Source organism: Brachyistius frenatus, unplaced genomic scaffold, assembly GCF_029030835.1.
Source record: "Brachyistius frenatus isolate BFR_SWC_R1_liver_20210118 unplaced genomic scaffold, ASM2903083v1 Contig_6, whole genome shotgun sequence".
Taxonomy (NCBI): domain Eukaryota; kingdom Metazoa; phylum Chordata; class Actinopteri; family Embiotocidae; genus Brachyistius; species Brachyistius frenatus.
The window spans coordinates 5,064,707-5,089,272 of NW_027210605.1; the positions used below are offsets into that span (position 1 = coordinate 5,064,707).

Genomic DNA, 24,566 nt, shown 5'->3' on the forward strand with positions numbered 1-24,566 from the left:
TACGACCAGGATTCTCTGCTGCCTGATTTCTGTGGCCTTAACACCTATTACTGTCTATCTGTTTCTCTTGCCACCAGAGGAGAAACTGCACACTCCATGACACAAACACACACATATAAATGCACAGTCACACACACACAGTTACACTACAGAGCCACTGGGGCTACTTCCTCAAATGAACTGCACTGGGCAGAGTGACTGAGTCTGGACAAAGTCATTTGTTGTGAGTAAACTTCTTTGGGCAGCTCAGGTCATTTCAGGCAGTGGAACAAACACACACACACACACACACACACACACACACACACACACACACACACACACACACACACACACACACACACACACACACACACACACACACACACACACACACACACACACAGCACACATGCACAAACTCAGAGGCAGAGAGACAGGTCAGTTTGGTCGACATGGTGTCGATCACCCCTTGGCTCCTGTTGGTGGAGTCCACTGGGAAATGCCCATAGCTCAGCTAAAGTGAGTTCAATTTAATTTGAACTTCTCACAGCTGAGAGAGAGAGACAGAGGGAGAGAGAGTTGGACAGAGAAGGACAATATTGTTTTGTACTTCTTGAACTGACAAACATTTCAGATTTCCTCCCTGTACTGCACCCATCCCCGCAAGAGTTATTGCTGACACATCTGGAGTTCTGTGCGTGGGAGTGCGTGGGAGTAGTTTATGTTTCGTGCAGATGAACTGGCCCGTGTCTCTTTCTGTTTGACTGTCACTGACAAGAGACGACTAATATCATATATCCGACACATCTTGGCGCAGCCCACATGGCCTTCCTCCCATTACTGTACAGTGCCATTTACGTTGATTGCGTGCACTTCTCTGGGCAGTTGTTCCCTCATCAGCCCGCTGGGGGGCGCTGCCCCACTTCGGAGCTGACTGTCAAGCAGCACTTCATCTTCCAGGCGGACAAGCAGGAGTGCAACAACAGTCTGCGTGACTCCCCGACCGCATCGCACCTCTGTCCCGCCACTGGGCTATTTTCTTATCACTTCCTTAGAAGAGGATAAAAAGGAGCTTCTCGGTGCGAAGACGACTCCCCGATTAGGGTGTTTCAAGTCGGGTGTTTCCTCACTGTCGGCATGGCTTAAAGTTTCTGGGCAAAAGAGGAGGAGAGGAGCGGAACTTTCAGGGGACCTTTTCTTGCATCGGAGTAGTCGCAGGGGCAGCACGCTGGTTTTTACCCCAGGAGGTCACATCCAAAACCGGCTCCCCCTTTTTTCCCCCCTGTTGCCTCGGAGGTGGATGGTAAGGTTTAACTTTTTCGCTCCACTCGAACCAGAGCGGCCGGTGTCACAGAGAGGAGCCGTTATTACGGTAGAGGAGAGGGGATGCGAGTCTCTCCTCCGTCTCGGATAGCGGAACGGCTATGAGGAGAGAGGTTCACCTGCTGGGCTAACAAAACAAGACCACACCGCACCAACAGGTATGGTTCACTGGATAGCCTCTCCACCTGGGCAGAACAGCCCGGTGCATCTCATGGTTTTAATGCGCTTTTTTTGTTTGTTTTCTGTATGAAAAGTAAGGGTGATAAAAGTAAATTACTGGCCCACCTGATAGGCATGGATACAAGTGTACAACAGTCGACTGGTTACCTCGTCGTTGGATACAATTTACGCACGGACTGGGTTACACTTCAGTTGTTCCATTTTAGGAAATAGAAAAGGATTAGGTAATATGAAGGCATGAAAAAAACATTTGTCATTGTAACACCTATCAGCCTGGTCCGGAATCAGTTTTATTTACACCGTTATGATTTTAAGTAGCAAAGACAAATGATTGCGGTTGTTTCAGGTGTTGCACAACCCATAAGCTCTCTCTCTCTCTCTCTCTCTCTCTCTGACATAAAACTACACACTCACACACACATACATTTGGATATCTGGGCACGCGGGTAGCTGTGCGTATTTCGGACATATGGCGCAGGTTTCAATGCGCTATTTCAGGCGAGGCTGGTGTTTAGCGGTTTTTTTTATTGATTCTTGCAGATTCAGTCTATCAGCTGCCATACTTCTAGGGGTGCTAAATGATGTGTCGCTTTATTTGACAGTGAAAACTGACAGGGAGGCTTTATGCTGCCCTCCTCCGTGACGCACTATTACAAGTCTCCTATGAAAATCTAGCTGCACTAATTAGAGCTTTGGTTGGTCTTTTCATGAGATATAAATGTTGTGCTGCTTTCACGTTTTAAAAATTAGAAGATGTGTGCCCTAAATCCAGCGTTGGGTTTCTTCTGCGCAGCACCACGGATCACAAGATGTGCTGTTGGTGAATATGATAACTTTATGGTGAAAATGGCATCATCAGTGTGGTAGCAGTGTATAATAAAGGCTGTGAGTTGCTGAATCTGTTGTAGTGGCTATTTTATTTTCTCGATATTACACTATTACAAGGTATTTTGTTTGACGGGACTTTCATGACCTACACCTGTTTATACAGCATTGTGTGGATATAAACGAGGACAGTGATCCCTACTGTGAATATATTTTTGAGTTGGTCCTGCTCCATCTGTCTCTGCACTCTCCCTCTGTGAAAAACACAGGGGAGGTGAGGCAGAGAAGTGGAGTGTCAAAATAAGGATGGAGAGAACTGACAGGAGGAGAAAGATGCAAGGAGCAATGAGGAAGGTTTGATTGTATTGTTGGTTTGTGGTCACTGATTGGTTTATCTGAGAGAGGCTCTCAAATGTATTTTTAATGCCGCCCTTGAGCGATATAAATCATAATTTGGTACCATCACAGTTTGGTATTCTGCTCACATTACTAATCACAGGTACACAGATTTGACAAAATAGGAAGGTAAAATGGAGAGAATAAAAGGAAAAACAAGGAACAGAGGAGAATGAAGTTCAAAGGAACAGGATATATCAGTGTTTATTAACTAATTCAAGTTACTTAACTGCATACAAATGTAAGTGAATCACTGCAAATCTTCTCTTGTTCTGTTATTTAGGAAACATTTAGTGAGTGCAGCCTCCCTCCTCCGACAGGCTGCACACCCGCTCCAATTACTGAAATATGAATTGCCATGTTGGCATCGCATTATGCAGTGTGTCCTTCAAAATGAGGTACAAAACAAATTAAATCACCTGAGAGATAAAGTGGATGACATGGCAAAGAAAACAGATGTGTGTGTGTGTGTGTGTGTGTGTGTGTGTGTGTGTGTGTGTGTGTGTGTGTGTGTGTGTGTGTGTGTGTGTGTGTGTGTGTGTGTGTGTTAAAAGGGAGTTTCAAGTGTTGGCTTTAGGTTCAGGGTTGTAAGTTATGTTAAGGTTACAGAACAATTTGATTATTCATGCTGTGGGAACACAAATCAGTTATCACGCTCATATCATGAAGGCTGAACTCCCTTGTGTGTGGATGCATGTGCATATAAATGTGCATGTTCGCTTGTTTGGCGTTTCGTGTCTTTATTAGTGGGAAAATAACAGTAAACAAGAGAGACGGAGATGCAACAAAGGTTGTGATTGGCGTCTTAACCTCTAAGCCACAGGGAAACCCCTGTGCGTGTTCGCTTTAGAGAAATGAATGGCTGCACGTGAAGAACAATGTAAGAGGATAATGCACAGCTCTGCAAACCACCAGGATACTGAAATTACTCCTGACTAATTGTTTTATAATTGTAATATTATTCCCTACATTTTAGAATTTTATTGTAGATATCAAACACACACGCACAACTGTACCCTGCAGACTGCAGGACTTGTTCAAATGATATCACTTCACCTGGATTTCTTTTAGCAACATGACCACAAACACACGTGTACAAATGCAATCAATACTCAAAAATACACCAAGCTTTCATGTTTTTATATCCCACAACTTTATGTCTCCCTCTGCACCTCTTAACACACTCTTCCTGTTTTTCCTCCCACTCACTTCCTTTATCCACCCCTTCTACCGATATGTCCCACAGGCCACGGGAATGTCAGCGCTCCTGGCCAGGACGGAGACAGAGAGAAAGACAGGAGAGGAGAGACAGGAGAAACAAAGACAAAAAGAGCAACTAAAAGAACTAAAAAAGTACAGTGTGTGTCATATGAAAGGCGATCTCTTTTTAATTTACCACCACCTGTAGCTGTTCATGATGAGAAGAGAATAGGAGAAGAAAGAGGGACAAGATTGAGAAACAAAGAGGAGACAGACACCTGGACACTGAGAGAGAGAGAGAGAGAGAGAGAGAGAGAGAGAGTGTGAGAGAGAGAGAAGGAGAAAAAGAAAAAGAAAGCTACAGGGGATAAATAAAAATAAATAAAAAGCATGTGTGCTATAAAAGGGTGTTCTGTATTTCATTGGCCATCTCCAGTAGCTGTGTGTGGCGTGCTGCAGCCCAGGGGGGACGAGTAGCCACTCTAAATGTGTGTAACCCACATAAAGAAATTGTTTCTGGGAGATCGGGCCCCGTAAATTCATTCTTAGCCGCCAGCCCTGTTCTTATCCCACCTCCCAAAGGTGAACTATAACATCCAAACGCATATATTTTTCAGATTCTTACTCTGTCGCCACACACACACACACACACACACACACACACACACACACACACACACACACACACACACACACACACACACACACACACACACACACACACACACACACACACACACACACACACACACATACAGAGTTTTCAACAAACATCCCCAGACCTTCTCTTCCCCACACACACATCTTTCAGCGGAACCTCGATCTGTTTGTAATTTTTGCTCAGGATGCACACAAATACACACACACACACACACATTCATTTTTTGATACACAGATTTTTGGGCAGGAAATACACATTCACACAAATACATACACACATTGCTTTAGTCCCAAATGGCAGTAACGGTGACAGCGACAACCACATCAGTACCTGCTGTGGAACAGAACAGCGTCAGAGAGAAACAGCGGCAGACGCTGCGCTCACAGATCGAGGATTACGTTAGCCTGAACAAACTCCATTACTGCCTCTATTACCCCGGTATACACAGCCCGGGAAAAAGCACTTTGCAGAACCACTGTTTACCCAGCACCTCTAGGCCCCACGCCGCTTCCCTCGACTACAGAGCAAGGAAGGGGTGAAGAGCAGAGGAAGAGGGGAGAGTTTCATGGAGGGGGAATATGAAGTTTATCTCTCCTTGGCTGTCTTAGTCCCAGCCAGGTGTGCAGTGCAGAAGAAAATGCGAAATGAGAAACTTGGAAATGAGAAAAAACAAATTATTAAGCAGTTTGTTAGTCGAGTATTAGAAAAATAATACTGGTGTTCGGGATGTTGTTGTGGTTTGGGACTGTTAGAGGGCAAAAATCTAAAAATGGGAGGATATGCTCCTATTCTATATTTATAATCACTGCTAGTTGAATGTCGCAAGGTTTCAAACCATTTGTCAAACAAAACTGATCTTAAGAAACTCTGAAAATGATTTATTGACCAAAAACAAAAATTAGGTGACTGCCACATTATTTCAAGTGTTTTAAGACAAAATCATCTAAAGTAAATACAACTTATTAAGTAATTGGTCAGGTCAATTATGAAGACAAATGCCAACATTTTCTGATTCCAGCTTCTCAAACGTGAGAATCTGTTTAGTATCAAACTGTATGTCTGTAATAAGAAAGCAATTTAAGACATTTTGAAGGCTACATGATATATCACTTTATCTAAAAATAAGGAGGCAGGGAAGCTGCATTAAAAAATTAAATAATAAAAAGATTAATTGCCACAAAAAAAAAGAGTCTGCAGTATCAATAATTTGTTAATCATTATGTAGAAACACTAAACTTCTGCCAATACATTTTTTGACTCATGTCAATTCTGTCATTCTGTTTCTCGTTATTTTGGACATTTCTCACACGGGAAGATTGATCAGTTCCCTGAAAATAATAAGTGATAGATAATGATAATCCTTAATTGACAGAAAGAGAAGGCGGCTGTATGGCAGTGATCTTCTCTGGCTGATCAGCAACCAGGGGAGGGTTGCTTTGTGTGTGTGTGTGTGTGTGTGTGTGTGTGTGTGTGTGTGTGTGTGTGTGTGTGTGTGTGTGTGTGTGTGTGTGTGTGTGTGTGTGTGGTAGTAGTGTTTTCCAAGGCTATGTGCGATTGGAGAGCGAGCAATACAATGTAGAATGGCTTGTGAAAAACAGTGTAAGTGGATGTGCAGAAGGTTAATTAAGAAGAGAAGTGCGTGTGTGATACTGTGTGTGAAAACACCGTAAGAACCTGTGTGTGTGTGTGTGTGTGTGTGTGTGTGTGTGTGTGTGTGTGTGTGTGTGTGTGTGTGTGTGTGTGTTCATGTCTGAGGTGAGTGATGAACTGCCATGTATTTGAGTTGAAAGCCATCCATCACCCTCATCAGTGACACTGGGGTTCCGTCATTACATGTTTCCCTTCATTTACACTGTTAATAGCCATCTCTCTTGACCAATCTCTGTGTTGTCTCGCTGTCATTTTTCTTTCTTTTTTTTCCTGAGCTAAGCAATCGCTCCTCTGCTCAAATGCACTTCAGTACATACAGTAGATCAGTAGAAATAATGGTGTGACGTTCAGGGCATATTCTACAAGTTAAGTAGTGCATTCAGTCTGCTGCTAGTTCAGGCCAGTAAAGTTCAGCTCAGTTAATAGTTCAGCAGACTATTATTTATGATTTATCATGTTTCTGTGGTTTTTGAGGAACTGTATTAAACTTTTCATTGAGAAGCGACATCACCAGTGGGGAGCTTCAGTGCTAAAAGGTACGGACTTGTTCAGTGATTTTAGTAATTAAATGTCGTCAGATTAGTTTGAAATTTTGGTGTAAAGGATTCTTTCATAAACGTCCCAAACACCTCGGTTTTCAAATCAGTTTGACGATAATCGAATAAAGTACTGTCAAAACAGTTCATGTCCGACATTTCACTACAGGATACCGTGTCGGTGTCACGTTTTACCTCACCCACGTGTGAAAAGTAAGGTGCCTTTGGTTTAGCCACCTAAAACCACGGGGTTAGTTTCAAGAAAAAAATGATTTGGTCAGGGTAGGAAAAGATCATGGTTTGGGTTAAAATAAGCAATTTTACGTGAGTTTCTTAACATACCTAACTTTAAACTTTAAATATGTTAATTAAAATAAATTCTCACCACTTTCTAATGCACTCCTTGTCTCTTGGATGAAAGTCCGGGGTTTCATCCATCCAACCACCCCGACCGTCTCTGACTTCATCACTCTGAACTTTTTTCACGTGAGCGTTGTCGCATGACCTCCTTCACATAACTTCCTTTGGTCATACGTGCTTGTACTTTTCGCTGACGCGTTGTCCTATAGTGGACTGACTGCGTTATCGTTCAGCTTTGTCTAAATGGTAACAAAAAAATTTCCCCTCGGGGATTAATAAAGTATATACCTACCTACCTACCTAACCATGACAGCCACAAACAGCGATGCAGCTTGGCTGTTGAAACAGGCAGACAAAGACCAACAGAAGAGAGGCCGTATTCTCCTTCTATAAGGTGTTAAAGACAGAAACTTCTTGGGAGAAAGCAGCAAAACAGGTCGGAGAAAATACACAAGTCTCCTCATTCATCCTTCTTTGATCAGTCATTGGGTTTTTGTACAGGTTCTAAGAGTGTGTTTCTAAGTAAGCACATCTTTTACTTAGATTGCAAGGCTCTCTGACTGATAACCGTTTCAGAAACAGCAGGTTGTGGAGGATGCTGCTATACTATGCTAGGTAAATCCACGGTGTGCAGGTGAACTACTGTTGTATCCAACTTGCTGTGACACGCTGCAACTTATTAAGAAGGCAATTTGATTTGTTGATTTTGGCGTGGCTATCGCTCCTGCTAATGAGTTTGCAGTGACAGGGCTCTCCACCAGTGTGTGGGCGAGAAGGTGGTATTACTTTCGGCAGCCATTATAAACCAACCGACACAAGACGCTGCAGCTTTGGCGGTGTCAGAGCCGACTCATTATGGCTGATGGCAAAAGAGGAGCTGTTCGGCAGCAGTCAGAGCCACACCACACATGCGACCCTCCGGCAGCTTTCTTCATCAACAGCTCGACAGCAATCACTGTGGTCATTAGGGCAGCAAATTAGGCCTTGCCTTGTGTGAGCCTCTGCTTGTGTGTGTGTGTGTGTGTGTGTGTGTGTGTGTGTGTGTGTGTGTGTGTGTGTGTGTGTGTGTGTGTGTGTGTGTGTGTGTGTGTGTGTGTGTGTGTGTGTCCTGTCTCTGCTCTCCTGAGGCGTCTTTGTGAGAGTCTTGCTTTGGTCAGTCCTACGGCAAACGTGAGCAGTGAGGGTAAGGAGGAAATCACATCAGCGAGGGTGTGACACGGTAACCACAGTCACCGATGAAATTAGCCACCCTTGACAGAGTATAATAAGAGCGGTAAACTCAGTCAGTCAGTCAGTCAGTCAGTCGGTCACGTCTTATCTTTCCTTTAATAATTTCAAGTCTTTTTGCCCGCGTGCAGCTCTGGGCCTGTCCTCCTGGCTGCCTGTGTTTATCTGTGTATGCCCTTTTATCTTGTAGTGTTTGATTATGTTCTTATAAGTGGAACCACTAGCTATTTTACAGCTGCCTCATTAGGTTGTCAGGCAAGCCCACAGCACATGCAATTATATCTAATTATGCAATTATGAATTCAGTGTGAAGCTTTATGTACTGTAGACTGGTATGTTTGAGTTGCAGCATACACGCAGCAGTAATGAGTGCAGTTTGTGAGTGGTTGTGTACGAGTGTGTTTTGTAGCTCACTAATGGTGGAGATGAGGAACGCGACTGAGAAATATACATGCATGAACACACACATTTGAAGCTCAGCAAATGCCACCCAACCCTCGCCCTCAACAAAGCTGATGAGAGTTGTTGTTTGCTCTGCACGTCCAACAGCAAACTTAGTTTGTCTGGACAAAGGTAGTCAATGATTGTTGATCTGTGGATGGACTGTCTGCTCGGCGACCTCCTTTTAAATGACTATGCATTGCCATAGTTGATTTATGATGTGCTAGCTTTACCTGCAGAGTTTAAATGTATTTTTTCAAGGGAGCTCCACACAGAACCTTTTGACAGCTGTTGCTGTTTTTGTGGTTGTCAAACAGCTTTTAGGTGCATCACCACCACCTTCTGTCAGTTGTAACGTGTTACTGCCAGGCACCCGTAAAAACAAGGGAACTATATATTTTTTAAGACCAGATGATATTTGCATAAACTATATATATATATATATATTTTTTTTTTATGATTTCAGGACTAAAAAAATCATGACCTATCCCTACTTTCTGTGCAAAGATTTGACTTCAGATGAAGAGGACTGACTACACACCCCATCCAACGGCTCAGTTTAGCTACTTAAAGTCTCTTTAATCACAAAGCAGAAGGACCCTCTAGAAAACCAAACATATTTTAGTTTAGTTTATATAAATTTAAACATTAAACTTCTGTATGTTGAATGTAAATTAATTCCCATTTTTCATGAATTTAGTAAAAATATTGTCTTAGCGTAAGCCTTAAAAACTAGAGCTCTTGTGATAGTTACAGGAGTGCCAATATGCAGCAGTGCACATCAAAAGTCCATTTTGCTGTTGTCACCATTTGCTGGACTGTATTAGTGGAGCTAGCAGTGGCGAATTAACAGTTGTGTCTTTTTGGCTGCTGTACTAGGCCAGACATCAAATGGAGGAATTTGAATGAAGTTGGAGCTCAAACTACCAGAACTTTATTTTCTTAAAACAGTGGCAAGAAAGTCTCTGCTTCTCTAACAATAAGCTACAATTACTGATGTTAATACTGACACTCTCCCAAGGTTGAGTTCTTTATTGGTTCACTCATGACTCTCTCAATTTATTGGTTTAAAAAGCGTGATCATTTGCACCTTTTGCACACTAATTCACTAGGATTAGAAGAAGGAAAAGGAGGAAACTAGTATTGAATTTGACTGGGCTATATTATATGGATGTCACTCAGTAGGAAAGAGATGACAAAATTGATTTATCTCTGCAGTTAATATTTCTTACTGTATGTCTTTTCTTGTTTTAAATGTTATTTTCAAATACATACTGTAATGGAAGTCGTACACTTAAGTCGCCGAGACGTTTGTCATTTTGGCTTCAAGCATACAGTAAATGACATAGTCTGCCCAGTAAGAGGGAACACGTTGTTCGGAGGCTTGAGAGCGCAGGATTGCTTCTCCTAATCTGTACGTTTCAGCCTTCCAACACAGCTGCAGCATTTCTTTTTTTTTTTTTTCAGCAGACACGTTTCACACCGGCACTTCAATAGATGAGATAAAATAAAACTCTGTGGAAGAGAGGAATGAGCTACACTAGGTGGTGCGCGTCAGTGTGTCATGTTTCTCCACAGATCCTATTGAGGAAAGAAGGCAAGGCTGCTAGGCTCCCAGTGTGTGCGTGCGTGTGTGTGTGTGTGTGTGTGTGTGTGTGTGTGTGTGTGTGTGTGTGTGTGTGTGTGTGTGTGTGTGTGTGTGTGTGTGTGTGAGATGGGGCTGACAGTAATATAAGCAGTATCTGGCACCCCCTCGCAGGGATCACATCCTTAAGACGGTTTCTCTTGCTAATCCCCTCCTAATATGACTAATATTATGACACTGCCATTAGCCACAGCACTCTGAGGGCACATACGGGAGGAGGGCTATAGCCATGCGCTCAAAACGCATGATCTCTGAGCAGGTTTCAAGTATTGATCTGCCACATTTCATATAGACAGTGCTCTACATCTGAATGAAACAACACAGCAGAGATCTAACTTTTGCATTTGCTATTTGTGGACTGAAACATCCGGTGCAGGTCTGATCACTTGAATAAAACCGTTTAATAGACAGATAACGACGCACGTTACATTTCCTAACGTAGCCACGGTTGTTCATTGCAGGAACCTGTTGCACAGCTGGACTTAGTCATGGTCCTCAAGGCCATAGAGACAAAGATATGTGTCAATGCCAACAGAAAAACAAAACTTGACCAATCAATTTCATGAGGAAAATTCAACCGCGACTTTCAAAAAGATCATAACTTCTTGTCGGTAATTCAGAAAATGTTCAAGTTTTTGTTTGTTGCTTTTGTACGATTAAACTCAAACGACGCCTCGCACATCCGTCTGTCAGTGCGTAACACAACATTCTTTCAGGTCGAGCCAGGATAAGACTCGGGCTGTGTGGGAGAAACAGAGAGAGCCTCTGAATGCAGAACAAGAATTCTAATTTTAAAGCCATGAATTACCAAAAGACTGCTTTCAATTTGATTGAATCAAACTTTATTAGCATTCCGCTTGCCTTTATGTGATGAGGCTGAGCAGGCCTTGTGTCCTCTCCCGGGCTGCAGCTGTGGCAGTGAAGGGCACAAAGAGGAGCTTAATTTGTGATGCGGATGGCTTTAGGGCATTCACGCACAAGGAATTACATTGTCAATTATTTTTGTCAATATGTTTTCTACACGTTTTCTGCTCTTATCTCACAGAAATGCTTTGGATTTGACCCAGCGAGCATGTCAGCCATATTTTGTAAAAAATTAGACAGCGGCACGGTTCAGTTTTTTGTTGTTTTTTTGTTGTTATAATCCATGAAAGGCAGCTGCGGAAGAAGAACCAAGATCCTTTATTTAAATGCACACTGTAATTTTTGCCGACAGGGGTCTCTCAATAAAAACAACAACAAAAAACAGAGTTAAATGACATCGCAAAGTAGCGTGTGATCTTGGGATTTATTGTCTTCATTGTTAAACAACCACCACTGCTGATGAAAATAAATATTTAGCTTAGCAGCTAGCGACGGCTTCTCACTCTTCTGCTGTCTCTTGCCCGCTATGTTTAGCTATTCCTGTCCCTCATTTCATGGTGATGGTACATGTATGTTGTAATAGATGCAGTTTATTTGCCGTGTTAAAGACGAGGCTCAGTCAATCAGAAGCATGGCTCCACACTATAGATACCCAATCATTACACCAATAACCCCAGTCGTGGGTGTGTATCATTTTGACTTTCCCCTGTTGCCCCAAAAGTTACAGCAGGCAGAGGGGGGGAATTGGATGTGACATTGTCGGAAACATTTGGGGTAATTTAAGGGACACAACTCAACAAATACAGAGTTGAGTTGTTTTTAGACATTTTAGTGTGAAAACGTTTCAAATTATACCTTTAAGTAAAAGTACTAATACAGTAATAAAAACGCCATATCCAAGTGCTGCATTTAAAGTCAAACTTAGGAAGTAGAGACCATTTTTAAGTTGTAGCAGTAGTGCAGAGTAGTTCTGCAATAAAATGTCTGTGAATGATGTATTATCATATATGATGTCATTAGATTCACAATGCTGATGCAAAAATGTGAAAGCAGCATTTTACTGCTGCAAATGATTGGGGTCAAACTGGTTTATCTTCTTTAGATAACATTAGGTAGTTTTGGCAGGTCCCTGCAGAAGGTCAAAATATCAATCTGTAGGACCGCGAGATGATTCATTGGAGAGGGTAAAAGAAAAGAAAAAACGACGTTTTGCTACAAATGTGTTCTTATCTTTTTTCTCTCTTTGGTTTATTGTTAAATATTTGATAGTTTTACCTCTTTGGGCCTCAAACAGATTTTTAAATGAAACATTTAGGTAATTTAAAGTGGAAATCTCTCTGGGGAAAATGCTCACAACTTTAACGTGAAATATGGCTAAAGGTCCCAAATGGACTTTTTGCAAGACAGTCCAATGGGTTGGAAACCACTGGCTTAATGCGCTGTATCTAATAACATTAATATACTTGTGTTTTTATTCATAAAACCTTAGCAGTGTTTCCTTTTGAAATGCTATGTACAGTGAACCCTCGTTTTTCGCGGGGGTTACGTTCCAAATAGAAACCGTGATAGGCGAAATCCGTGAAGTAGTAACCTTTATTTTTTTTTACAATTATTATACAATGAAATACTCCATAACACATTGAAACCAAAGAACAAAACCTTTTTACAGGCCCAAGCATTTGTTTAACAAATAAAAGTACTGTATAAATGTTTTTTTTTTACAAATAACTACTGTACTGTAAAATAATAATTTTAATCATCAATACGAACTGAAGGCTTCAAATTGCTGAGATCGGCACCGCCCCACTGCGACCCGAGTCACTGGATTAGAACGGGAGGAAATGAAAAATGATTATGAAAACAAATACAAAGTACAGTAGGACAAATAGTGACTCGTGTATTTCACTGCTCTTCTGACTGAGCCGCTGCATCCTGACTCCGCTCTGGAGCGTTTTTTTCTTCTAAAGCCCGCGATGCAGGTGTGGTTTTTCGAGAGAAGAACATAGTTATCGGTAGTTGTTGTCGCTCTTTTTTCTTCTGGGCAAAAAGATTCTTATAAACCGACATGCCACCATCGATTATTTTTAATTTGGCAAGCTGTTTTACGTACGTGTACATATTAAACCGCAACGTTATTGACAAACAGGTAGAGAAGAAGCGGAGAGACTGTTTAGCCAATCAGAATGCAGAACACAATGCACGATGCAAATCCGTGAAGCAGCGAGACCGTGAAAGGTGAACCGCGTTATAGCGAGGGTTCACTGTATTCATATAAAGTACACGTACCTCAGTTGTTCTGAATTACAAATCTACTTTCAAATACTGATGACAAAAACTCCAACAATCAAAAACAATTAATCCCCTTTTAAATTGTAAGTCTGCTTTTCTTTTTCTTTTCTTTTTTTTTAATTGAGCAACAAACACAAATCACTATGATATGCATTTGACATAAAAGAGATTACAGCAGTGGATAAGCTATAAGGAGTCCGTGTTGAGAGTTTCAGAAACAAGTATTTACGAGTTAAATCTCATGTAACGTAACACCTCAGTAGATGTTGTTTGTGTACTTTAGCCCTGTTTGAGACAGTGTCAGTAATCTTTCTTGAATGGAAGGTGTGATGTCACCATTCATGTTGTGTACTGGAGCCACTGGTGTCAGTCTGAGCTGAGTGTAGTCTTTCTTAAAGTCCGCTTAGAGGTGAGAATACTCCGCACAACCTGCAGACCCCTCACTGTGTGAGAGAGGAGCTGTCTGTGGTGCTGACCAGTGCAGCAGCGTTCACTGAGGGAGCTGTCCATGGCGCTGCAGGAAGGATGTGCTGCTGGCAGCTAACACCAGGAAATAAGGATGTTTAAAGTGGTCGCTGTAACCCACTTGGTATGCATTACAATAACCCATCAGATCACAATCATCTGTCATCATTCTGAATGTGTCACTGCCCGTGACACACTGCCACCCACATGATGACGACAGTGCTGCCCTCCGCTTTTCAGAGGTGGCAGCGGTTCAGATGCTTTAAGGACAGATTTTTTTTTCACAGTTACGACTCCCCTGCATGGAGACACGGCGATCTTAAGAATCTTCTTGACATAGTCTGGTCCATCTCACCCCGAAAGGTGTTTGGAAAAGTAGAGATAATGCAGTGAGGCATGGTGTAGACAAAATCCGTCTGATGAGGACTTGTTTTGTTCATGGGGAGAAAGAGGAGAGAGGAAGGCAACGGGTCACTGCAGAGGAAGAACAACTGCTGAAAAAACAAAAAGGGATTCTTTAAAGTGAGAACATAAACAAAGGACAAAAGATGGAGATTTGGAAGGAAGCAATGTATGGTTTCCCTTTGAGTTTCATGCAGTGTAAAATACTCGCAGAATAGATGAGATTTGAAAAGTTTTTTAAGGGAACTCAGCATCTTCCTGTGTCATCCTAATTCAATTTCATCTTTAAAGCGTCCTGTTTAAATATTAAACAACTCCTCTCCAACTTGGTCTCTCTTTGAATCTGAGTATGCTTAAGAGTGCCAGTGAGCATATACTGCATGGGCATGCATGTGCACACTTGTCTTGCACCTCATTAAAAGATGATAACGCACTTGGTGTCCATCCCTTTTTTTTTTTTTTTTTTTTCTTGTCTCTCTGTCACTGTCTCTCTCAAATTAACCACAACTGCTTTGGACTTGGAAGAACTGCGGAGACTGAAATGGGAGTTGGGGATAGGGTTGATATGAGGATCCTGTGTGTACGTACATGTGTGCTTGTGCGTGCGTGCAGGGTAAGCCTAAGGGTAAGCTTTTAGAGGTCTGAGCAGAAGGGTGTGAGTGAGAAGGAGAAGACAGATTTGAGCAGTTATCTCTCCCTGCAGACCTCCTGTCCTGCCTGGCCACATACACACACACACACACACACACACACACACACACACACACACACACACACACACACACACACACACACACACACACACACACACACACACACACACACACACACACACACACACACACTGTATACACAGACACCCACACATACTCCATTCCCATCAGTAATCATGTTTAGCATGGCTCCCTCACGCACACATACACCGCCCAGTCTGACTGGACTATCACATCCAGCAACAACAGAATGCCTATGCACACTGAGTCTGCCCGCTCTGTATTTGTTGTGCAGCAACAGCAAAAATCTCTCCACTGTACCTCCTATTGCACACCAGAAACAAGCCCAGAGCTGCAAGCAGACAGAACATTGCCTGGGATTGTGGGGTTGATGCTATTTTTACAGCCAGTGTGGTGAGGGATGTGCTGAAAGAAAGCTTGGCTCTCTTCCCCTCCCAGACACTTTAATTAGACTTCTTGCTCTCTCACCTGTCTCTTTGTTATAAGGGAATAATACATGTGAGGGAGAAACAGGTAAATGGATAAAGGGACATATAAATTGACTGAGAATACAATTTGCACTCGCTTTGTTGTTGTTTTTTTTGTTGTTTTTTTGCAAAGAAAAGGTGCTTTCAGGGCATCAGTGACTGTGCATGCACCTGTGTGTGTGTGTGTGTGTGTGTGTGTGTGTGTGTGTGTGTGTGTGTGTGTGTGTGTGTGTACATATACACGGCACAGAGCGTTGCAACAGAACAAATCAATGCAGAGAATATAGTGGCAATTACTACGGCAGCCTGCAAGTGAACCTAGTGGAACAAACTAACTAATACATGAATAAATAAGCACAGTGAAATGGAGATGTGTGTGTGTGTTCGTGTACATGTGTGTGTGTGTGTGTGTGTGTGTGTGTGTGTGTGTGTGTGTGTGTGTGTGTGTGTGTGTGTGTGTGTGTGTGTGTGTGTGTGTGTGTGTGTGTGTGTTCGTGTGTGCGTGTTTGCGTGCGTGTGGGTGTGGGTGTGTGTGTGTGTGCCTGGTCTGTAGATCGTGGACAGTCCTTTGCTGTGCCAGCCAATTAACGAAGTGTGTAAACCGAGCTCATTAAAGAAACACAGCATCGGCCACACACACTTTCATACTCAGTCAGTCACACACACACACACACACACACACACACACACACACACACACACACACACACACACACACACACACACACACACACACACACACACACACACACACACACAGTCTCAGTAACAAGCCAGACTTTCTCCTATTTCAAGCATACCATACAAGTGAAAACCTTTTGTTTTTTTCACAGCACAGGTCTCGAACAGTACAAAGTGGTACTCTCTGCTTGTTTGTGATTTCTGTTGTGTTTGTCCTCTTCTGTGTCCGTGTGTATGTGTCTCTGTGAGTCTGTTTGGACAAGCTGTAAAAGATTGATTCAGAGTTTGTTGCTTTGAACCAACTGCCAAGTGCTGCCTCGCTAACTCTCCGTGTTCAGAGAACAAAAGCTTTTCAAGGTCCCCACCTACTAACCATTCCTCTGACTGTTTTCCTCTCCCCACGACTCCGTGCTTCTTGGCTTCTTTTCTTGTCTTACACTCATCTATTTTAATCCAGGTTCAACATTTCTCTGACTCTGCCCTTCTGTTTTCAAATGCAGCACAAACACGAGCACTTTATTTGCTTCAGTGTGTAATAATATTGCGTCATGGAGATGCTGTTTTGTTGGTATTGGTAGTGAATGCGGGGCGCCTTGTAACTTCCTCTGCTCAACGAGACTGTGAAAAATAAGCAGCCATGAGACTCAAGTGAAAATATTTCCTCTTACTTTAAAACCATGATTCATTGAACAGTGTGGACTATTATTAGTCATTCAAAGGAGAGAAGCTGAAGAGAGACCTGATAAGACGGTGAGATATGCAGAGTTTTTTTCCAGGGTGTTGAGAGGTGTGCCTTTCTCTCCACACGTGTCTCAACTTAGAATAAATCAATTTAGTCAAATTCAATTCAGTAGGATTCGTTTGCATGAATGTCAATGAAGACAGTTTCCCAAGCATCAAAATAAAAGCGCAATTATAAATTATATGTATTGAATAAGAAATTCAGAACATTGAACTATTGCCATTTTTGATAATCTTGCTTGGGTCAGTTAACAAGTCATAATACCTCCAAACCAAACCAAATATTTATAGGTTTTGGCTTCTTGAATTCCATGTTGAACACTTGGTTTACTTTTGTTGATAAGATATTTTAAAAGACGGGTCTGAACAGGTCCAGGATTGAGGAACTGGTTACTAACAGTTACTAAATTAACATGTTTCATATGAACATACAGTATAACTGTGGCACATAAATCAGTTCCATTAAGTCTGCTTACTTTTTTGGACAAAGATTTATTGGTTTAATAATGTCTGATGTATATATTTGAATTCTTTTTTTTTTTTTACTTAGTTTGTACTACAGTTGTATCATTTTCTGTAAAGCAGAACCTTGTTTACAATGCACAACATACAAAACAATTTTTTTTAATTTTTTTTCTTACAGGTAGCTATACTGGTACTGTTATTTTATTTGAGCTCCTTGGCTCTTTATTTTTCTGTTTGAATGTAACATCACAAAGGCAGGTAGCCCCTAATTGTTCGTCTTTTGATTGGCTTAGCATTTGTTCACTTTTGTTTCCTTCACCGACTTTATTCTTTTGTAAGATCTGACTGTTGTTTACTCTTCTGGGAAATATGCCATATGTGTTCAGAGAAATGAAAGTAAATAGAATGTGTTTCACTGAATGATATTTGATTAATCAAATTGGTATTATCCTTTTGTCAGTGCGTTGACATGGATGATGGGACTTCTCACAGCAACCAGATGTAGCCTATTTGACTAATTCTTGTTATCTGTTCGCTTGACTGCATGAAGTGTTGCTTCTTGATCCGGTTGACTAGCAGAATTATACAAAGTTTACATACATACATTAACACGAATGTGTGTTGGTGTGGGTTTGATTTCTGCGTGCGTACGGAAGCCAGTAAAGAAAGATGTGGGGAACAGGAAAAACTGGGCTGCTGTGTCCAAAATTGGTCACAGGTTGCAGTTGGTCATGCAGTCCGGTTATACCACTATTGGTAATACAAAATGTGATCTTTTTTTTACTCTTCTACAAAACTAAGAAAAGCATTTTGTTTCCTTTTATCAGCCTCTCTTTGGAGCTAAGTCATAAATGGTTAACCCTCCATTGCAGTCAGAGACATTAAACAACTCTGTAGCACACATGCACAACGAAAACGTGGACAGCCAAACCAAAGTGCCGAGCCCTCATCTGACAGATGGGGGGGCCCTGACTGCAAGCTACATCCTATATTTCTGAAAGGGAATCTAACAAATATGATCATTTAAAAAAAGACTGACTGTGAACTGGTAAAAGACCCAAGAGCAAATCCTCCCCTGAGGCAAACTTGAATGTATCCACATATACTGATATGCAGCAGTACAGCCCCGCAGGCCACCCAAGGCTCCCACGGGTACCCAGCACGCAGCAGGGCAGATCAGGGGGGATGCAGTAGATGATGTGTTCAAACAGCTTTAAGAGATGGAGGTTCAAAAATAGGTTGTATGCCTTATGTATATGTTTGAGCTTCATCCATCCGTCCACCCATCTCCATTTAAGTTGCCGTTGAACCCTGTGCAACGTGACAGTAGGAGTTGGCATATTGCAGGGCTGCGGGGCTTGGTGTAATGCCAGTAGGGCCAGGTGGTGAGAATCTGTTGGAGATTAAACTGGTTGGTGACTAGCTACCCGGCTCACCCTGACCCCAACAGACGTGGCACCACTAGTCGAATGACCCGTGTGGCAGGTGTCAGCGAGTTGGGTGGCAGGTCAGAGCTCGCCCTTATCTTCCTTCTCCTGACCAGGCAGAACTTTGGGGATGAGTGGGGGCTGTTTGGTGACGCGGCCCAATGATTAACACTCACCATGACGTAATGCCACATCCAGCTAACTTTAACAGACTCAAATATGTCTTAGTCTCACTTCACCCCTAATGTTACACAAGTTTTTGACATTCAATGGCCATATTTGTAAATTATAAATTTTTACAGTACCCATAAATTACAACTGCAGTATTATTAAGATTAAGCAAATGTAGTATCTTGTTTTTGCTGCCTCTAGTGGCTGTCACCTTGATGTCTCCGACAAATATGATTCAGATATTGCCAGATTCTAGACAATCTCCTCTACAAAATTATGAAAAGATATCTCTACTGCCAATATTTTATGGTGAGATACAAATATAATTTTTTTATTTTTTATTTTTAATATAACAAATCTCTTGACAGATACAGGAGATCATTCCTGCCCACTGCAATAAGACTACAATAACTCACCTCTGGCAAAATCCATCACACAACAATAACACCTTTGTCTGTTTTTCTTGTTTGTTTAAATAATAATAAAATAAAAATAAAAAAACCTTTGCACTATTTAGTTAGTTCTAATTTAATTTAATTATTCTATTTTATTTTACTTTATTGTATATACTGTGCATTTTTATATTTAATATTTTTTACTGTGATTTTACTGCTTTCCTGTACAGTGAACCCTCGTTTATCGCGGGGGTTACGTTCCAAATAGAGACCGTGATAGGTGAAATCCGTGAAGTAGTAACCTTTATTTTTTTTACAATTATTATACAATGAAATACTCCATAATACATTGAAACCAAAGAACAAAACCTTTTTACAGGCCCAAGCATTTGTTTAACAAATAAAAGTACTGTATAAATGTTTTTTTTTTTTACAAATAACTACTGTACTGTAAAATAATAATTTTAATCATCAATACGAACTGAAGGCTTCAAATTGCTGAGATCGGCACCGCCCCACTGCGACCCGAGTCATTGGATTAGAACGGGAGAAAATGAAAAATGATTATGAAAACAAATACAAAGTACGGTAGGACAAATAGTGACTCGTGTATTTCACTGCTCTTCTGACTGAGCCGCTGCATCCTGACTCCGCTCTGCAGCGGTTCTTTCTTCTAAAGCCGGCGGTGCAGGTGTGGTTTTTCGAGAGAACATAGTTATCGGTAGTTGTTGTCGCTCTTTTTTCTTCTGGGCAAAAAGATTCTTATAAACCGACATGCCACCATCGATTATTTTTAATTTGGCAAGCTGTTTTACGTACGTGTACATATTAAACCGCAACGTTATTGACAAACAGGTAGAGAAGAAGCGGAGAGACTGTTCAGCCAATCAGAATGCAGAACACAATGCACGATGCAAATCCGTGAAGCAGCGAGACCGTGAAAGGTGAACTGCGTTATAGCGAGGGTTCACTGTATCTATAAATGCTGCTGTAGCGAAAAAATTTCCCCTTGGGGATTAATAAAGTAACTACCTACCTACCTACCTCTAAGTATCATTAAAATAAATGATGAAACATGTGGATGGCCTAGACTGTTCTGAAAAAAACAAGATATTGCATGACTGGTTAGTCCCTATAATGACCAAGATATGAGCTTAAAAGTGAAAGTAGTGAAATTGCTTTGAAATAGAATGGGGTTCATAGGGTTAATTAAGTACAAAGTAGACAAGGGCCTGATTGAGCTCTTTTTTTTTCTTCTTTTTTTTAGCATATGGTGTGCTTATGGAAACAACGTAATGTCACGCAGTCAAAGCATTCAAAAAACATTCTGTATTTTGCTTATTATAAGTCAGTGTTTTTATCTAAAAATGGCATTTTATTTACAGTGTATTTGAGGTAGAGATGCCCGCATATCACAATATCAGATATTCCTTTTAAAAGGAAAGTGTGTTGCCTTAATGGTCTATTTGTTGTCTAGTCCCTTCATGGCTGTTGTCTATTTGAGTTAAGAAGCCCTAAAAGTGTTTTCCTTCCACAAGTTCAAGCAACCGAAGTTGATAAAGGTAATGTGTTTTACCGTCTTTACTGCAGACAAATACTGTAGACTGAGTCAGCTGTCAGTGATGATGACGCGCTCCCAAAGACACAAAAAGAAAAGACTGAAAAACGGTAACTGCCAGAGAAAAACATTTCAGCTGCTTCCAGCGGCCCAAGAGGAGAGTGAGTGAGTAGATGACGGACAGACAAACTGCACAAATGTAGGATTATTTGTTGCCTATGTAATTTAGCAATTTGGAGCGAACTACGTGTCTAGTTGATCTGTGAAAAGTGTCACACTCAACATCCCGAGTCAGAGGCACTACAGTTCGAAACACTACTCCTCGCGTTGAAACTAATTACAACACAAAATAATGAGTGCATTTGTTTATTATCCAACAATGGATTTCCGTGATGTGAAATAGCATCAATGCAGAAGGCTTCTCTTCCTGATTAGCTCGTAACTGTGAAGCTGCTGTAGCTTAACCCCCTCCTACGTGCGTGTTACGGGTGCTGAAGTTACACAGCTACACGCTTGTGTTTCATTTTCTTGTTTTCTCACTTTCAGGGCTGCATTGTAATCAGACATTTTAAACATATCCCAGTTCAGGACAACCAAATAATTCTTAAAGTTAAATAAAACAGACGCAAAAACGGAGGCCTGCACACATCGGGCCTCCTTCACCAATATGTGCGTAGAAATGTTCTTGCATTGCGCACAAAGTGAGTGCGCATGCAAAATCATAGTGGGATTAATGACACGTGCACACCGGCCAATTTTGTTCTCACCAGTTATGTTAGCGAATCAGAATAATTTTAAATTGATAGGCGCATGTCCACGCTCTGCAATTAGAATACTGACACGCACCCGTTTCTCCATATAAGGACACCTGTTTGTCCGGTGTTTCATGAAGAAAGCGGTGAAGTGAAGAGAAGTTCACAGAGACGGCACCAAAAATTAAAAAGAACAAATTCACAACAAAGGAACACTTTTCAAAAGTGCGCTACATCCATCTGTGCCCCCGCTACTCTTAACAGAATAATTCCCAAACTTTGAAATCACAGCTGACCTCTGTACTGAATATGTCCTAGAAATGAGGGTGAAAGTGATGCCATCCAGCAAGAGTAACCACAGGTAATGTATTTCAGAATTAAGGCCGTCAATTTAATGGTTAGCCTATTTAATACATTTGGTCAATGCATTAGTAAATTAACGTTTTTCAATATTGTCGTATTTTAAATCCTTTTTTAATGAATGCAGTTTTAATATGCTAAAAGTTGTGTGTTTACATTTTTTAAGACAGACAGGCAGTCATCATTTGTTCGTACGCATGGTCTGAGGTCATCCTAAATTTGTTCGCAGAGTACAAACAAATTCAGGTAAGAAGATATTGATCAATCCCAGATTTGTGCGTCAATTGTCGTACGCAGGGTTTAAGCATAGATTTCTGCGTACGCACTGTTAGTGAATGACGCCCGTTGGGAGTAAATAGTAGTAACTATTACACATATGGAAATTATGGCCTATACTCATAACTGAAATGTTTTCATTTATTTCTTTCCTTTTTTTTTGCTGCCTATTTTAGTTGATTATGTCTTTCCTTCACAAGCTGCAGTGTCAAAGGAGCTTCTCCAACAATGGAAACGAATCACAAATGCTACCCTGCAAAATTGTCTGAAGGTAATTCATAGGCATACTGTGCCCTTTTTTCACAATGCTGATCTATCAATGAAGCAATCGCGTAAAGTATTGTGAATTCGTGTTAAATGGGGCCGAGGGTAAGACAACCTATTTGCCCATTATGGAACCTATTGTGTGTTTATGAATATAAACTCTAAACTGTGACACAGTGAATATGCTGATGATCCGATTGTCATGCCATTTCGAACTTTTGCTAATATAGCTTCATGGACACAAAGCTCTTCTGAAAAAGATGGAAATCTGAATGAGTGCTCTTCAAAAGAAAGAGGAAGGAACCTACTTTTCTCCGTAGCTAATAGGTTTTATTCAGGGACTCTCCATTTATGTCAGTGCTCTCTCTCTTTCCTCTCTTTCCTCTCTCTCTTTTGGTCTTGTGTGCAGTATCAAATCTATGCAAGTCACTGGGGAGCTGTAGACCTTTACCTGCTCTGGTCTGGCTGTGTTAAAGGTCAGATATGAGAGGATCTCATACATGGTCTCAGATGTCAACACCACACACCTCCTACAGCTTGGATTAAGAGGCAGGGAGACAATGGCTGCCAGGAAATTACTTGTCCTCCAGCCTGTCAGTAACAGTCAGTGTCTCTGTCAGGGGTGGAGTGAGTGAGCGAGCGAGCGAGTGAGTGAGTGTGTGTGTGTGTGTGTGGCGCGTGTGTGCAGAAAGAAAGAAAGAAAGAAAAATGAGAGCTGGATGCCTGTTTGTAATATCAATAACCCACTGATCCTCTTCTCCCTGCTGTGAGTCTCTACAAATCTCTGATTGCCAGATGTGTTTATAGAGTATGTGTGTGTGTTTGTGTGTATTTATGTTTGTGTATGTGTGACAACCAGGTGTGTTTCTGAGCCTCTCGCTTGCAGTGAGAAATTTCTGTGATGACGGGGCAGATTTTGTTTATTTTGGCAATATCCTATCAGGGGCGGTGGGACACTGGCTGCCTGTGTGTGTGTGTGTGTGTGTGTGTGTGTGTGTGTGTGTGTGTGTGTGTGTGTGTGTGTGTGTGTGTGTGTGTGTGTGTGTGTGTGTACACGTGCGTGCGTGCGTGCGTGTGTGTGTGTATGTGTGTAGGAGAGGTTATATTACTGGCGGAATAATGTGTGTGCTGAGTTGTACATCTGAACTGACAGAAGTCTGCAATCAGGCATAATCAGGTGATGCGAATAATGTGTATTAATGCACTGCATGACACACACGCACGCACACACACACACACACACACACACACACACACACACACACACACACACACACACACACACACACACACACACACACACACACGCGCACACACAAGGCTGAAAGCTTTTCGTACAGCTGCGTACAAATTGCATCCACCAGTTTGCATCAGTGGGAACATATTGTTTCTGTTGGCTGAGTAACAGACAGCTCCGATATCTCAGTCATCACTTAATTGTTTGTCCGCTGCTGTTTCTGATGTAGCCCTGTCTGTGATATAGCACCCTACAGCTCACTACAGCTGCTAGACAGTAAAACCAGCGAGGGGGCAAATGCAATACTATCATTTATTGGCACCACAGGGACTTCCTTAAGGTCTCTGTTGTTTAATGCTATTCCTTTGGCACAAACACAACGCATATGGCGTTGGAAAACGAATCCACCGATATCGTCACACCCTTGAAGTAATGCTCGTAAAAATTGAGCAAACAAACCTTTTCCACAATACTTGTTTAGAGCTTGGTGTGTAGCAGTTCTGCACTGGTACATATTTACTTCTTAGTAACTATGCCCAAATGTAAGAGGAGGAAAGTAGCGGCACATTAAGTCGACTAATAGCCAACTACA

The 24,566-nt window shown here is 41.6% G+C and overlaps 1 protein-coding gene across 1 annotated transcript in view; it reads left to right on the plus strand.

Annotated features, from left to right (window-relative positions):
• The first annotated feature begins 979 nt into the window (after positions 1-979).
• Positions 980-24,566, plus strand: part of LOC138614688 (chemokine-like protein TAFA-2) — an 83,061-nt gene continuing 59,474 nt past the window's right edge. Inside the window, exon 1 of the mRNA XM_069688254.1 lies at positions 980-1,463. The gene's annotated coding sequence lies outside the window, so the exon portion shown is untranslated. The remainder of the gene's footprint in view (positions 1,464-24,566) is intronic.